Source organism: Ictalurus furcatus, chromosome 11 (genome assembly GCF_023375685.1).
Source record: "Ictalurus furcatus strain D&B chromosome 11, Billie_1.0, whole genome shotgun sequence".
Lineage (NCBI taxonomy): Eukaryota > Metazoa > Chordata > Actinopteri > Siluriformes > Ictaluridae > Ictalurus > Ictalurus furcatus.
In genome coordinates, this window is record NC_071265.1 from 11,242,926 (window position 1) to 11,257,045 (window position 14,120).

Sequence of the window (14,120 nt, forward strand, 5' to 3'; positions counted from 1 at the left end):
TGACCTGTATATTGGGCAGATTCAAACAGACAAAATAAAGGAGCTAATTGCAGCTCTCAAAAAGCAACAGTCTGCTTTCGGTCATACTCATGAGATGAAAAGTGTTGCTGTGAAGGCTAGCAAATATTAACCAGGGATTTGCTTGCACTGTGTTTGTTGTTATAATATTACAGCTCTGCTTTGTTAATCCCATCCCCGCCTGCTCCAGAAGAAAGTCTGACAGATCCGGTGATATTTTCCAATACAATTAGTTGGTTCCCATTCTCAAAATATAAAACAAATGAGTCATTTTAACCTTTGTGACATTGACAGGGATTAAGCTTTTACTAAAGATGAGTGAATGTAAACAGTAAATGTGTCATGTGAGCAACCAGTACGTGATCAAACAGTTAGCCACCCCCGATTTACAATAATGTAATAAATGAGTAATTGTAATTTGCTTGAATATTGCGAGATAATTATCATTTTAGTCATCATCATGCAGTATCGTCTCACTTGACTATAAAACTGACAGGTGCAAATAGAAAAACGTCACAAGGCCCGTGCAGAGCTAACACCCAATCTGAACATGACATTTCAGCATTTTGTTCAGGTGAAGAATAAATGCTACCAGGCATCTGTTCTCTCTCTCTCTCTCTCTCTCGCTCTCTCTCTCTCACTCACACACACACACACACACACACACACACACTCTATGATTCATCATGTCACTGGCTGTGACCTCAGTGGTTAAGCTTAAGTGACTGGAATGTTTTGATCCAAATACCTAGACTGCTAGTCACTGTAGAAACCTTAATACTCAGGTGCTCAGATCTTTTCTTGCATGAAATTCTATGTCTTTAACAGCTTTGGATAAAATTATCTGTTTAAAAAAATGCAAATGTAAAAACACCAAAAATAAATAAATAAATAAATAAACAACACACTCAAGCAGGTTTGGATAAGGACTAATTCCTGGCAGATTCAAGGATGCCTGTATAACATCAGACATTATTTTGATTAGCAGGTATGATTGTTTCTGTGTGGGAGCAATAAAAAAATTTTAAAAAAGAAAGACGTGATGAGGAAGATCACACCTGGGAAGAGCAACGTTCTCAGGAAACCTGTTCAATGCGGCACAATCAGCAAATAACAGCTCATGTTCCCACTTGGGCTCCAAACCATCTGTACCTCTACAATGTATGTGTGTGTGTGTGTGTATAAGAGCTCACCTGTGCTCAAGAAAAACCTGTCTCTCTACCCAAAGAGTCCTTGCTTAATCACGAAGTATCATATAAAGCAGGAAAATCTCAGTATAGTTTGATGAACATGTTCAGGATGGAGGTCTGTGAGGAACTGTTCTCAGTGGGGTGATCATTTGTGTGGATTGTGTTTTGAGCACACATGCTCGAGTCTAACCACACGGCTGTGGCTCCCCTCCGGAGGCCGTCATTATGCGGATTTGTTCTGCTTGCACTTATAGTCTCGGCAGATCAATCGCAAAAAAAAAGTGCGCGTTAAAGCCTGTTACTGGAGTCGCAGTTATGGAGGGAGGATTTGAGAGAAGTATTGTTTGAGGGGTATATCGTCCATGGCACTGAAATTCCCATCACCGTGAACAATGTTCCCCACCACCTCCCAGTCCCCCTCAAGCCCACTCTGCTAATCAATTAGGATGAGAGACACATTTCACGCTATCGGTACATAGTGAAACATTAATGTGTCTAGTGTAATGAAAGTGCCTTCAGATATCTGCCTCTACTTTTTTTTTTTTTTTTTTTTTTTTAAAGATAATGATACACTCCCAAACATGTTTGCAATGTACCTGTACCAGACCACCACACATTCTTATGCATTTTTGTACACATATCTGTGCATCAGCAATCCAGTGCAGAAATCACCTGAGAAAATATATCTGTTTAACTAGTTTATTTGGATCCCCGTTTGTCCTGGCCTTCCTGGGGAACCCATTATGGACGGACACTTCAAGTAAAACGTCTACACAAATATCTCAAGGAATTATTCCATAATATTGCTATCAGATGATTACTGATTACAGATAGATTATTGACAGAGAACTCTGACAACAGCTGCAGCATGTTTTTTTCTTGTGTTTCATTCAAAACCGGCAAACACAGTCTGTAACTACCAACACTGCTGGAATATAAACTGCGGACACTTTTTTTTTTTTTTTTTTTTAAATTGTAGAACACTCTGCTAATTTAATTACTGCTAAATGATACTTACTAAGACTTTCTTGAATGTTTGAATATAAATAATGACTCATTCCTGGACCACATAAACGTAGACCCTTAAAAATGAGGTCTACATGTATAAAAGAGGTTTAAAAAAAAGAAAATTTATTGTTGATTTTACAGTAATTTACTGGCAACCTGGGCTATCCTGCATCAGCCAAATGAGAATATGTACTTACATCATATAAAATAACATAATTCAGGTATTATAGCACTATATTTTTACAATTGTTGACTATAAATTTTATAGTACTTTAATTACTGTAACATTTTCGGCATTTGTACTGTGGATTTTTGTACACCATTCACAAGTGCATGTTTGACTTGGTGATTCAACGTAAGCATATTTAGTGTACTTGCACCAACCACACCCATACACACATCTCATCACATTCATCACATGCATATAACATAGGCTGAAAATGCATTTGTTTACTCAAGCTTACCATGAATAGACTTTCTTTTACGTAAAGTACACGGTCTTATCCATCAGGGGATAGTAAGCATACTTAAAAACCTCTCCCTTCTCTTTACCGCCCTCTCCCTCTCTCCTTCTGTCAAGCCACACATTATGAAGATGCCAGTGATCCTGACCCTTTCTGCTCTCCGGACCTGCCTGATCCATCCTGATGCCCTACCTCTGGATGGAGCTCTCATCAATTGGAATTGAATTGAATAACATGTAAACCTATGTACAATTGGAAATAGGTAAATAAGAACAAAGTTCCTCACACAGCAAAATACAGTTTAGGAAACACATTCCCAAGTGTGTCTGTGTATGTTTCTGGGTCGGGGAAAGATTGCATACTTTCAGAATTTCATAGTTTACTTGCAAAAGTTCTTTCTCTTCTAATATTCTCCAAACAGATCTGACTTATTAATGTTGAATGAAAGGGCTATGTGTCGGGGTCAAGTTAAGAGCTGTAAAATGACATAAGGCGTCACATCGTATTTTCCTCTTAAGAAGTGTTAGTCAGAAGAGATTAAGCATGCATATGGCATGGGTGTCCAAAATACATACTCCAAGCCATCTGCATCTGGGCTACAGTCTGAATGAGCACAGAAGTTATCTTAAAAAATAAAATATGGAAAATAATTGGAAAATATGGAAAACTGGAAAAAGCCAAACTAAAAAGTAGATGCTGAACTTTTTATCCTTTACATTTATTAGCTTAATTCTGTTAGAACATTTATTTGCCAAGACACAGAGAGACCAAATAAGTGAAAACGAGCGAGTGAATTCAGGTGAGTTAAGGCACACTGGCTAACATTTTCAATAACTTCAGAGTGTGTGTTGAATTAGTCATTTGCTGTACTAGGTTTGAGCATACAGCAGACAGCAAATGTATTAAATTACTCAGTAAGGCTGTGCAGTTAAATTAAAAGACAAGGTAATAGTGGCAATCAAAATTTATTTAATTATTTATCAGACAGTGATCAATATTTTGTTCCACGCAGCCCTAAATAAGACAAATTTGAGCACCCCTGTCATACAGAGTGGCACACAGACCGTCACAGAGGAAGGGGAAGTCTGTACGTCTCTCTGATACACAGTCTTCTGCATGCGTCTCTCTTTTTTCCTATCTCTGTCATTTTCATCCTCTAGAAGTAAGCAGTTCAAGTAGTGTAGAGACTGAACCCCAGAAAGTGGAACAGTAAAACCCCTCCTCTGAAGACAAAACTCAAATCATCAGATGAACGGGGGGAAAAAAATTGGAAAAACTCATTAGGGAGAGACGAGAGAGTTGAGGAAAATGAGCGAGAGAGGAGAAGAGGATATATAGTAAAAAGAATAAGATAGGAGTATAAAGAAGAGGAGGACAAAGAGAAGAGGAAATGAGGATTAAGAGGTGGATAAAGAGCGGAAAGGAAAAGACAGAAAAAGTAGGATGAAGAATGGAGAAGAGAGAAGAGGTCAAGGTAGAGAAGGCTGATGAGACTTACAGGACTTTTCTTTGATGGACAGCGATGAGTCACCAGCAACTAACTGGGCAGAGAAAGAAAGAGAAATAGAGAGATTCATTTTAGTGCATCACAAACTCCATGAACACATAGAGTGTTTGTCGTTTATATTCTTTATTAATTCTCTTTTTTAAATGATCTCACATGATGACTGTTTACTCTGCATCTAACTTCGCCAGTCCTTTCTCCAACTCAAACCCCAGTAGAGGATTGTGGGATATAAAACTCTAATAATAAAACTAATAATGACAGCAATAACAAGAAAGGAACATATACACACAAATACACAGACACACAACTTGCTAAGGGAGCTGTTCGCCTGGTCTATTTCAGGAGAAGTGCGTATCCTGTTTGGATGCACAGGTAATAGTGGGACGGGGTGTATGGTGTTTGCTCTCTACAGGCCCACACACGCATTCCCAGCTCACAGAGCGACTCCTTTGTTCTCGGATAAATCGACACTGTCAGGTTTCCCACGTTATCAAGAGACCACGGGGGGAAAAAAGGAGTGGGAGCAGCGCTCCTACACGCGATCACACCGTTTCATTTGACTGTTACGGTTTCTGCGCCCTCCCCCAGTCCCCTTTTTTTTTTATTTTACTTTTCTATCTGCAACGTCTGCACAAGCTTTCTTTTCAAAACTCTGATTGAGGGCAATGAGACAACAGAAATCTCTTTGTGCTCAACCAGATATCCAAATGTGAAGTGTCATGTCCACATAGTCTGGAAACTGAGAAGTGTGAGTGACGTGAAGCGCACTGATAAGCCGCTCATTCAAACGCATAATTACAATTGTTCTACTGCTTTTACAGATCCAAACTCTTCTGATTTGAATGAGAACTTAAGAGCAAGGATGCTCATCCAAGAACTAAAAAAAAAAAAGGAACCAAGTACACAGGGAAAAAAAAAAAAGGATATAACGTTCCTGATACAGCGAACAAACACAGACACACACAGTCCAGTAACCAAACTTAACCTCAGTAACCAAAGGGAAATGTTTTACCTATATTAGTTTTTTTTTCTTTCATAAAAGCTGTTGTCTTTATTTAAATATATATATATATATATATATATATATATATATATATATATATATATATATATATATATATTATATATATATATATATATATATATATATATATATATATATATGTCCCCACAAGATAAAAACTCTCAGATATTCCTATTCTTAGCTGGAAAATAAAATCAATCAAGCAAAAAAGTTTCATACTTGAAATAACACATAGGGTATAAACCTGTTAATATATAATTTAATATAAAACATAATTTCTTAACCGAAATTCATCTTCAGTAAGCATTTCATCTTAATCATTGTGAGATCATAAAACAGAAAAAAAAAATGGCCTTCCATTTACTTTGTTCTTCAGTGCCTTGGGTGTGGGTTTGGTGGCTGTTCAAAATAGCAGCACTTGAATGAATGCAATTTGTCTACAGAACAATTAAAACACACATTATTATTGCTTTATATACACAGTAATGGGCAAAGCACCATCACTGACCATGTACTCATTGGGTATTGAACCATTCTGAACACTGCAATCAGACTGACATGGTAGTGTGTGTTGTGTTGATGTGTGTTTCAGGTGCAGCAGTGTTGCTGGGGGGTTTAAAACACTGAATTGGTCCACCATGTAGGTGCATAGTTAGAGATTAAAGCTTATCTTATTTCATGTACAATTTGCGTTAATTGTCCTTTAGCCCTTCATACAGCACTGCTGCGGACTTGATATTTTAGTTGGAGGACTGTTCTCGGATCAGCAGTGACATGAGGGGTTTTGAAATCCTAGCTTCAAATAAGCACCCAAATAAATATCAGTTCAGCACTGGTCCAGAGCAACAGCTGCAAACCAGTCAGTAATTGGATAGCTACATCATGACCTATAATGGAAAGTTTAACTGATAAAACGACCAACATGGTGACATACAAGGCAAGTCAACTTAATAAAGTGGCAAGTATCAGTAGACAGAAATGGATGATGAGAAATGATATAGTATACATGATGAGACAGTGGAGGAAAATGAGACGAGTTGATAAAAGTTACATAAAGATTGCATTTATACAATGCATGATATATCGAAACATAAGATACACCAGAGTATCTAAGAATATATCTAGACGGGCACATCGCCATCTCGGTCCTTGGTTTGATCCTGTGTCCACTTCAGTCTTTGCTGATTTTTCTAGTTTGCTCTCACCTCCCAAGTAGGTAAATTGGTGACTCTACAATTCCCCTAGGTGATGATGTGCGTGTGTATGGTGCCCTGAGATGGATGTATTCCCACCTCGTACCCAGAGTTCCCGGGATAGGCTCTGGATCCAATCACAACCCTGACCAAGATAAAGAGGTTCCTGGATGGATGGATGGATGGACGGACGGACGGACGGACGAATACACACATACGATGGACACAGAAACTACTTCTTTTTGAGTGACTGGTGTCCATTGTTTTATATATCAGGACAGCTCTACGTAAATGATACTCCCGCTATGTGCCCGATTTGGAATTTACCCATGACCATAGTCAGAAATATCTATTTAGGTCAGGCCTAGATTTACACGCAAAAGACAGTATTGTTATGTTGCACTTAAATTAATAAGTTTACTTATGCAGAATGGCATTGTTTATACAAAGTGTGGAATGGCTTTAATTAAAAAGTACAACATAATAATAACAACGACAAGCATATAACTTTTACCTGTTGATACATGTAAAATGCATATACACTATATAAAAAATATAATTCAAATATCAAACCTTCCACACTTCACCTAAACCCTTAGGTTTAATCAAAAATGTCATGCCAAGACAAAGGAATCCAAATCCATGACACCATTTCCTCTAAAACATTATTTTCATAGCTCCTTAATTAAAAATAATGCATCCTTGGTGCTGAAACACAGCCTCAGCGGATCTAATCCAGAGCTGGGCCAAGTTTCCAGACCGGTGGAATGACTCACCTAATAAATTAAGGCAACTCCAATAAACTCCAATAAATTCTTCATGGCTCACAGCCAGGAGCGAAATCCACAGCCAAAGACAAATTCACTGCACTCACTTCCGCTTGACAAGCTTCCCTCATCTAATCATTATATTAATTATTATCATTACAATAACCTTCTGCCAGCCACTTCCCCTACCAGTGAAAAAAAAAAACATTTATATCTGGAATTCAGCTCCCATCATTAAAAAGAGTCTGCTGTTCACTAGCAGTTTTGTCCTCCAAAAATTCAGGCTTTAACTCTTTTACTCTCCTATTTTAAGCACAAATGGCAGCAATTTGATTTCAATTCCAATTCCATTAAGATAATTGAGGTTAAACCTTTTTCAAGTGCATAGACAAAGGCTGGGAGACAAATTCTCACATTATCTAAGTCATTTGCCGAGGGAGAAGGGGATCTCAAATCATATTTAAACAATAAGGCAATTCAAGTACATTAGGTCATTAACACTTTTCTAAAGAGGCTAATCTGTCAAAGGAATGCAATTTAGCTACTGAAAAGTACTGCTTCTTTTACATATGGGAAAAGCTCCCTTATTGTCGAGCAAAATATCACTTCATTCATTTTCTTGACCCCAGGCGATTTTCATCACTCTGTAATGCCTCAGTGACCTTGGCCAAGTGACCTTGATAATAGTGACCTTACTTGAATGTCAGTCTTTTTTAACAGAGCCAAATGCTAGAAAGCATAGAAGCTGTTTTGAGACTTCGACAGTTATGTAACTATATAGATTTATAGCTTTGCTGCCTCAGCTCCAGGGCCCACAGTTCGACCCTGAGCTCGGGTTACATTCTGTGTAGGGTTTTGCACGTTCCATGTGGATTTCCTCAAGGTACTCTGGTTCCTCCCACCTCCAGCAAACATGCTAGGAGGTGGAGTGAATATTAGGTGTCGCTGACTACGTTTACATGCACATCAAATTCTGTTTAAGGTCTATATTCGGGTAGCAGCCATATTCCGAATATGATGTTTATATGCATAGAGGCATCAGAATATTCCTGAACACATGGTTGTTGTAAGTATGGCTGAGTTGCCATTCCTAAATACCTAGCCTACATCTAAGCATCTCTTAGCACCCACTATTCCTTGCGGAATGAGCATACACATATACTCAATACAATCCTAATTCAAATATTGATGTGCATGTAAACATAGTCAGTGTGGTGCCCTGTGATGGACTGGTATCCCATCCAGGGTAGATTAGTGATTAGAAGATATCTGGATAAATGAATGAAGACTGCACATTGGATGAGAGATGATCTGAATTACCCACAATGCACTGTGAGCACAGGTCAATTTTTGTAAGTAGAAAGTGAACTTACAAATAAATGTATAATGAAATAAAGGATTGTTTTTCTTCTTCAACATGCAGACTGGTGAAATACTAAAATAATATTTGAATAACTGAGTGGGGAAATGTCATGACCGCAGAAAATTCATGATCCAATTAGGAAATGCTGAGCAGGCCTAGATGACCTGGATATTGGATCAAGATGGCAAGAGGAAAAGACCTTGGTGATTTTGAAACAAGAACAACAAAAAACGGTTCATTACTGGAGCATTGCTGTTCGTTACGGATTCATTACTATGCCTTAGTTTTTGTCAGAGGACAAGCTGATACAAGCTAAGGCCTTACAGAACAACTTAGCCTATTGACCCTCAAAGAAAAATACTCATAACACTTATAACTCATAACACCTATATGACACCATTGGTCCTAATGTTTTAACATCAAACTTTCCTCATCATGCTTGCTGTAATCAACCAACGTGCAACCGACTTGACCATGCTTCAAGTCAACTCTTCATGATTCCAGTTTGAATCATATATCCAAATCGACAACTCGTGTCCTTCAACCTACCACACGTCCATTTTAGCATCACTCCAGTTTATGGTGCACAGAACACCTGCTGTATTAAAACCCTCAGCTGAAAAGGTAGCCCTGCTGATATCCAATGAAAAGTACGTACCCATGAAATTGCCTTCGCCTTTTACCTTGCCTTTTTTTTTTTTTAACAGGGTATAAATAGGAGCGACTCTCTTGGCTGCCGGTGGAGGAAAGCTCATGCAGTGAGGGTTAAACTCCACCACTAATGTATTTTGGTAAAGGGCAATTAGACGCAGGAGGTCTTGGGAGACTTTGTTAGGCTTTGGTCTTTAAGTCAGTCAGGATTTTTTGTGGATTTTTTCAAGCCCTGATTTATGTTTGATCCCAAATCCATGCAGTAATCTGGATGAGCAATCAGATAAATTTAGTTAGTGGGCATGTTGTGGGTGATTTACAAAGATTAATTGTGTGAATGATATCACATGCAAAACGGAGGCAATAAAAATTTGTAAATGAGAATTGTGTGTGTGTGGTAATTGCTCTCAATAATTGTTCAGATCTCAAAAGAGACTCATGGAAAACTAATGGAACTGAATTAGAAAGTCAAGTATAAGGCTGATTAAAGGCAATGAGTACACATTGAAAATCCAATACGAACCTAAAATAAAACTTTGTAGTCATGAGGGAGCTTTCTGTTCAGAAGCTATATATAGTTGCAATCAAAATTGTTCAACCCCCATTGCATATCAGGTTTATTGTCAAAATGTAAAGACTTTAAGCTGTTTGTAATGAACAAATCAAACAAAAGCAATTGAAATAGTTCAAGACAACGAACGCTTCAAGTGGAATGCTTGATTTATTCAACCCCTTCATGGTAAGCATCTTCAGTACTTAGTAGATCACCTTTTGCTGTTATGACCTGCTGCAAAATGAGATGCAGAGCTTCTGGCAGGGTTCCTGAGGAATCTTAGCCCATTCCTCATGGGCAATGGCCTCCAGTTCAGTAATATTCTTGGGTTTGCGTGCTGCAACCGCCTTCAAATCCCACCAGAGATTTTCTATAGAGTTCAAGTCAGGTGACTGTTCTGGCCCTGTACAATCTTCCAGGACGACTTCTGCAACCAAGCCTTGGTGGAATTTGAGGTATGCTTGGGATCATTGTCCAGCTGGAAGGTTCATTGATGCCCAAGCTTCAGCTTCCTCACAGATAGCATGACGTTTTCTCCTAGGATTTCCTGATACTTCAATGAATCCATCTTGCCTTCCACACGCTGCAGGCTTCCAGTGCCAGAGGATGCAAAGCAGACCTAGAGCATCACCGAGTCACCACCATGCTTGACTGTGGACAGAGTGTTTTTTCTTCATTCTTCTTTCTCCAGACATACCGCTGATCCATCATGCCAAAAAGTTCCAGTTTTGTTCCACAAAGAGTCACATCAACAGAAACTCTTCTTGAGGTAATAAAAATATGTTTCTGATAATTAACATGTATTGTTTACACTTCATCAATGCCACTACAGTATTTGTAGCTGTCCAGTGAGTTTCATCTAATTTAAGGCAATACTCCTACTGGTAGCTTTTAGATCAACATTGTAGCAGCGATCACATTCTGGGGTTTAAATAAAAAAAATATTTTATATATATATATATATATATATATATATATATATATATATATATATATATATATATATATAAAAAAGTGTCTGACACTGCCATAATTTTTCAATCTGCTGTCTTGGCACTAAATTGTCTGCTGGTGAGAACACTGTTTATTTTAAAACCACTGATCTCGATTCACAACCAAATTGTGACAGCAAATCTGGGTTGAAAATTATACCCTGAAAACTGACTAATGAATTTAGATAAACTTCCCCCATATTAAGACTCGGTGCTCTTCTTTCCCTAAGTCACATTCAGGCTTTGTAAATTGAACCGCAGGTGAAATTAAATCTAAAATTAATCGATTTTCATTGCCACCAGCGGAGAAACACCCAAGCTTGCAAACTAATTAAGGCAAACATTCTAAATGGACAACGAATGCCATTTTGCTCATGAGAAAGACACAATCCCTTATTTAAAAAAAAACCTGTTAAATAAGCTTGTACTTATCTTGGCAATTTTTTTAGGAAATCAGAGCCTCAAAATGCAGGTTTCAAAATAGATAAAATAGGCAATGTTAACTTCATACTATTTGTGTGTGGGTTTTAAGACAAAATATGTGTTAGGAACTGCAGTGCTAATTTACATCCTGTCAATTGAATCCAGTTATAGTCCCATGGGAGATTTCCAGATGCATGGCTTGGGACTCGTCTGTTCTATACAGCATGTTTACCGCATGTCACTATGCCTGTACGTGTTTGTGTGTGTGTGTGTGTGTGTATGACCGGTAACTGCATCCTGCCCATCTGAGCGAGCAGCTCAAGCTTCCGCTGCCTCCTCCATTGATCTGAATGAGCAACTGGTGCACATTTATCACATCAGCATCACTGGCCCTCGCAGGAAGTTCTGAGGTGCCACAAATCAAACTGCAAAATAAAACTCTGCAGAATGGACTATCAGCCACAGCCATCAACATGAAGGACAGCCCTTGAGTAAATAGGATTTGAAATCACATGCAGGCTTTTTACACGGTGATACAAAAGCGGAGCAATCTCATAACTCTTACATCTGAATGCTAGTCTTTCGACTGTTTAGTGCGATCTCGTTCAGCCTTGCATTAACGCAGAAATGCTCACTATGCTAGCAACTTGATGGGAAACAGACATAGTAGAGCTCCGGAGTGGCCTTTTCCTGTTTATCACTCCCCATGCCTCTTATTAATAGAAGAGAACCATCACCCTGCCTTGCCTGACACAAATAAGATTTACCATCTCAAAAACAAGTCCGAAGAGCACATCGCATAAGCAAGATCCAATGTTTCAAATAAGCACTTTGATAACTGACCTGGTCACATTAACTTGTGTTTAAACGCTAGGAAGTATACGTCTGATGTTAAAAACGCAAAAATAATTATTATTTACTAGTTGAATATAATAAAGGAAAGATGTTAAAAGATCCTCTAAATCCTATGGGGGCCAAGCACCGTAGAAGAAGCATTGGCTCAGTGTTCAATCGCAACATCATTGGCTGGGCTTCGTGCCTGTGGGCAATGTGTTTACACACAAAAGCTCCTGAAAAAAGATCAAACCAGTACTCACTCCTGCGGCACACACTTTATCTGTGCTGGATAGCATTACAACTCAGTTTAATGGCTCGACAGAGACACATCACAAGCTAAATCACTTCAAGTGCCAGAGGCTGATCTGTCTCTCCTTCTCTCTCTCTCCCCCTACCACAGATACAGTGAGATGACACACACTTAGCATCAGTTCAAAATCTCCAAAAACAGTCAGCTCCATTTATCGACACTACTTCCATTTAGTAAAACAGAGAGAAGGTCCATTTGGAGCAACTACCAGCTTAGCAACCTCCAGTGCGGCAATAATGGTGCATTCAAGTCATGGCAGAACGATCGTATTTATGAGTTGAACGTACAAGAACGCCACCACAAAGTCGAGTAGGAAACTTGGGATTTTCCGAGTTGGGGGAGTGTCAGTAAGAAAACATGGAGAAATCAAATCAATTGATGCAACGTCTGTAGTTGATCGTAAACTTGTTGAAATGGAATGTTTACTCGTCTTAGTAGCTGATTTAAGTTATTACGTGTTTGGCATATGCAGCAAGTTATTGTCAGGCTTTTTTATTTACAATAAAACAGGCTAATTTCCTGCACAAAATATAATAGCATTGTAGAACTGTGATATAATACAGCATGTAAGGATATGTTTACAATGGCTTCATAAATTGATTAAAAACATAAAAAAGCAAAACACACCTGATACACATTCTGTGTTCTTCATTTTCTAGTAGTAGAGTTAAAAAACCTTGCTGTATTTCTTTGTAGTTAGGTTGTAATTAAGAGAAGGTACACCGCCATCGTGTTCCGACCAAAGCTACTTGAACGCACCTGACGTCGTAATTACGACTTGCCAACTCGTAAATACGAACTTCCCAGGAGGGCACTTCTGATGGCTTAGGACTACAATTGCTATGGTAGCTTTAGGACTACAATTGCTATGATAGCTTTAGGACTACAATTGCTATGATAGCTTTAGGACTGCAATCGCCACAAACAGTTTTGCACTCAAGTCTCAATCAGCGAACAGAGGAGAAGTTCAACAAAACTGACCTTATGTAAAAACCGTAATGAATTTTCCTGGTTACACAATTGGACTATTTGACTGTGTAGTATTTGCACATTTATAGAAGGGACTTATTTATAATCATAACATCCGGTGTTACCCAGATCAGGATGGGTTCTCTTTCGAGTCCGGTTCCTTTCAAGGTTTCTTTCTCATAGCATCTCAGGGTGATTTTCCTTGCCAAAGTGCTCATTAGGGATAATTTCATACATTTAAATCTATATCCTGAATTTATATATTTCTGTAAAGCTGCTTTGGGACAACGTCCGCTGTTAAAAGCGCTATACAAATAAAACTGAATTGAATTGACCTGAACATACAGTAAATCTTAGCTGGGTTCTAACCCATGACCTCTGGGGTCGAGTTCTCAGACCACTGAGTTATCACATATGGTACACAAATCTCCCTGGCCTTGACATATGGAATTTTATAGATACAAAACTATTCTACAAAATAACTATAGGTATATAAATATACCAAAACCACAATATAAAAATGTTGCATTGTTTATATAACCCAGTCGGGTTGGGTCATTTTGGGCTAAGAGTTATTTCATATCATGTTAACCCAAGTTTTGGGTAGTTGAGTAGCTAGTTTGCCTTTAGAGCCCAGCATTTCGTGTCGAAACATGATACAACCCAGGGTTTTCTTCTGCAGCATCAGAAAAATCAAATCCATAGAAAATTCTCCACTGACAGGTGACAAGCAAAGTGCATGGCTGTGAGAAAATCCTTAACTAACTAATTTCACAGTTGATTTAGTTTTCAGATTTAACACGTGGTATCAGTTTGTCCCAAAATGTATACATGGATAGCTTACATTAGCT

General features: G+C 38.4%; 1 protein-coding gene across 5 annotated transcripts in view; it reads right to left on the minus strand.

The window, feature by feature from the left end:
* Positions 1-14,120, minus strand: part of lpp (LIM domain containing preferred translocation partner in lipoma) — a 218,183-nt gene that overhangs the window by 169,249 nt on the left and 34,814 nt on the right. For 2 of the 5 annotated variants that reach the window (XM_053636665.1, XM_053636666.1), the window contains one exon: positions 4,179-4,217. The exons of 1 other annotated variant lie outside the window; for it this stretch is intronic. The gene's annotated coding sequence lies outside the window, so the exon portion shown is untranslated. Of the gene's footprint in view, positions 1-4,178; positions 4,222-14,120 lie in introns of all 5 variants that reach the window. 2 more of the 5 variants (XM_053636663.1, XM_053636664.1) reach the window with 1 other exon arrangement.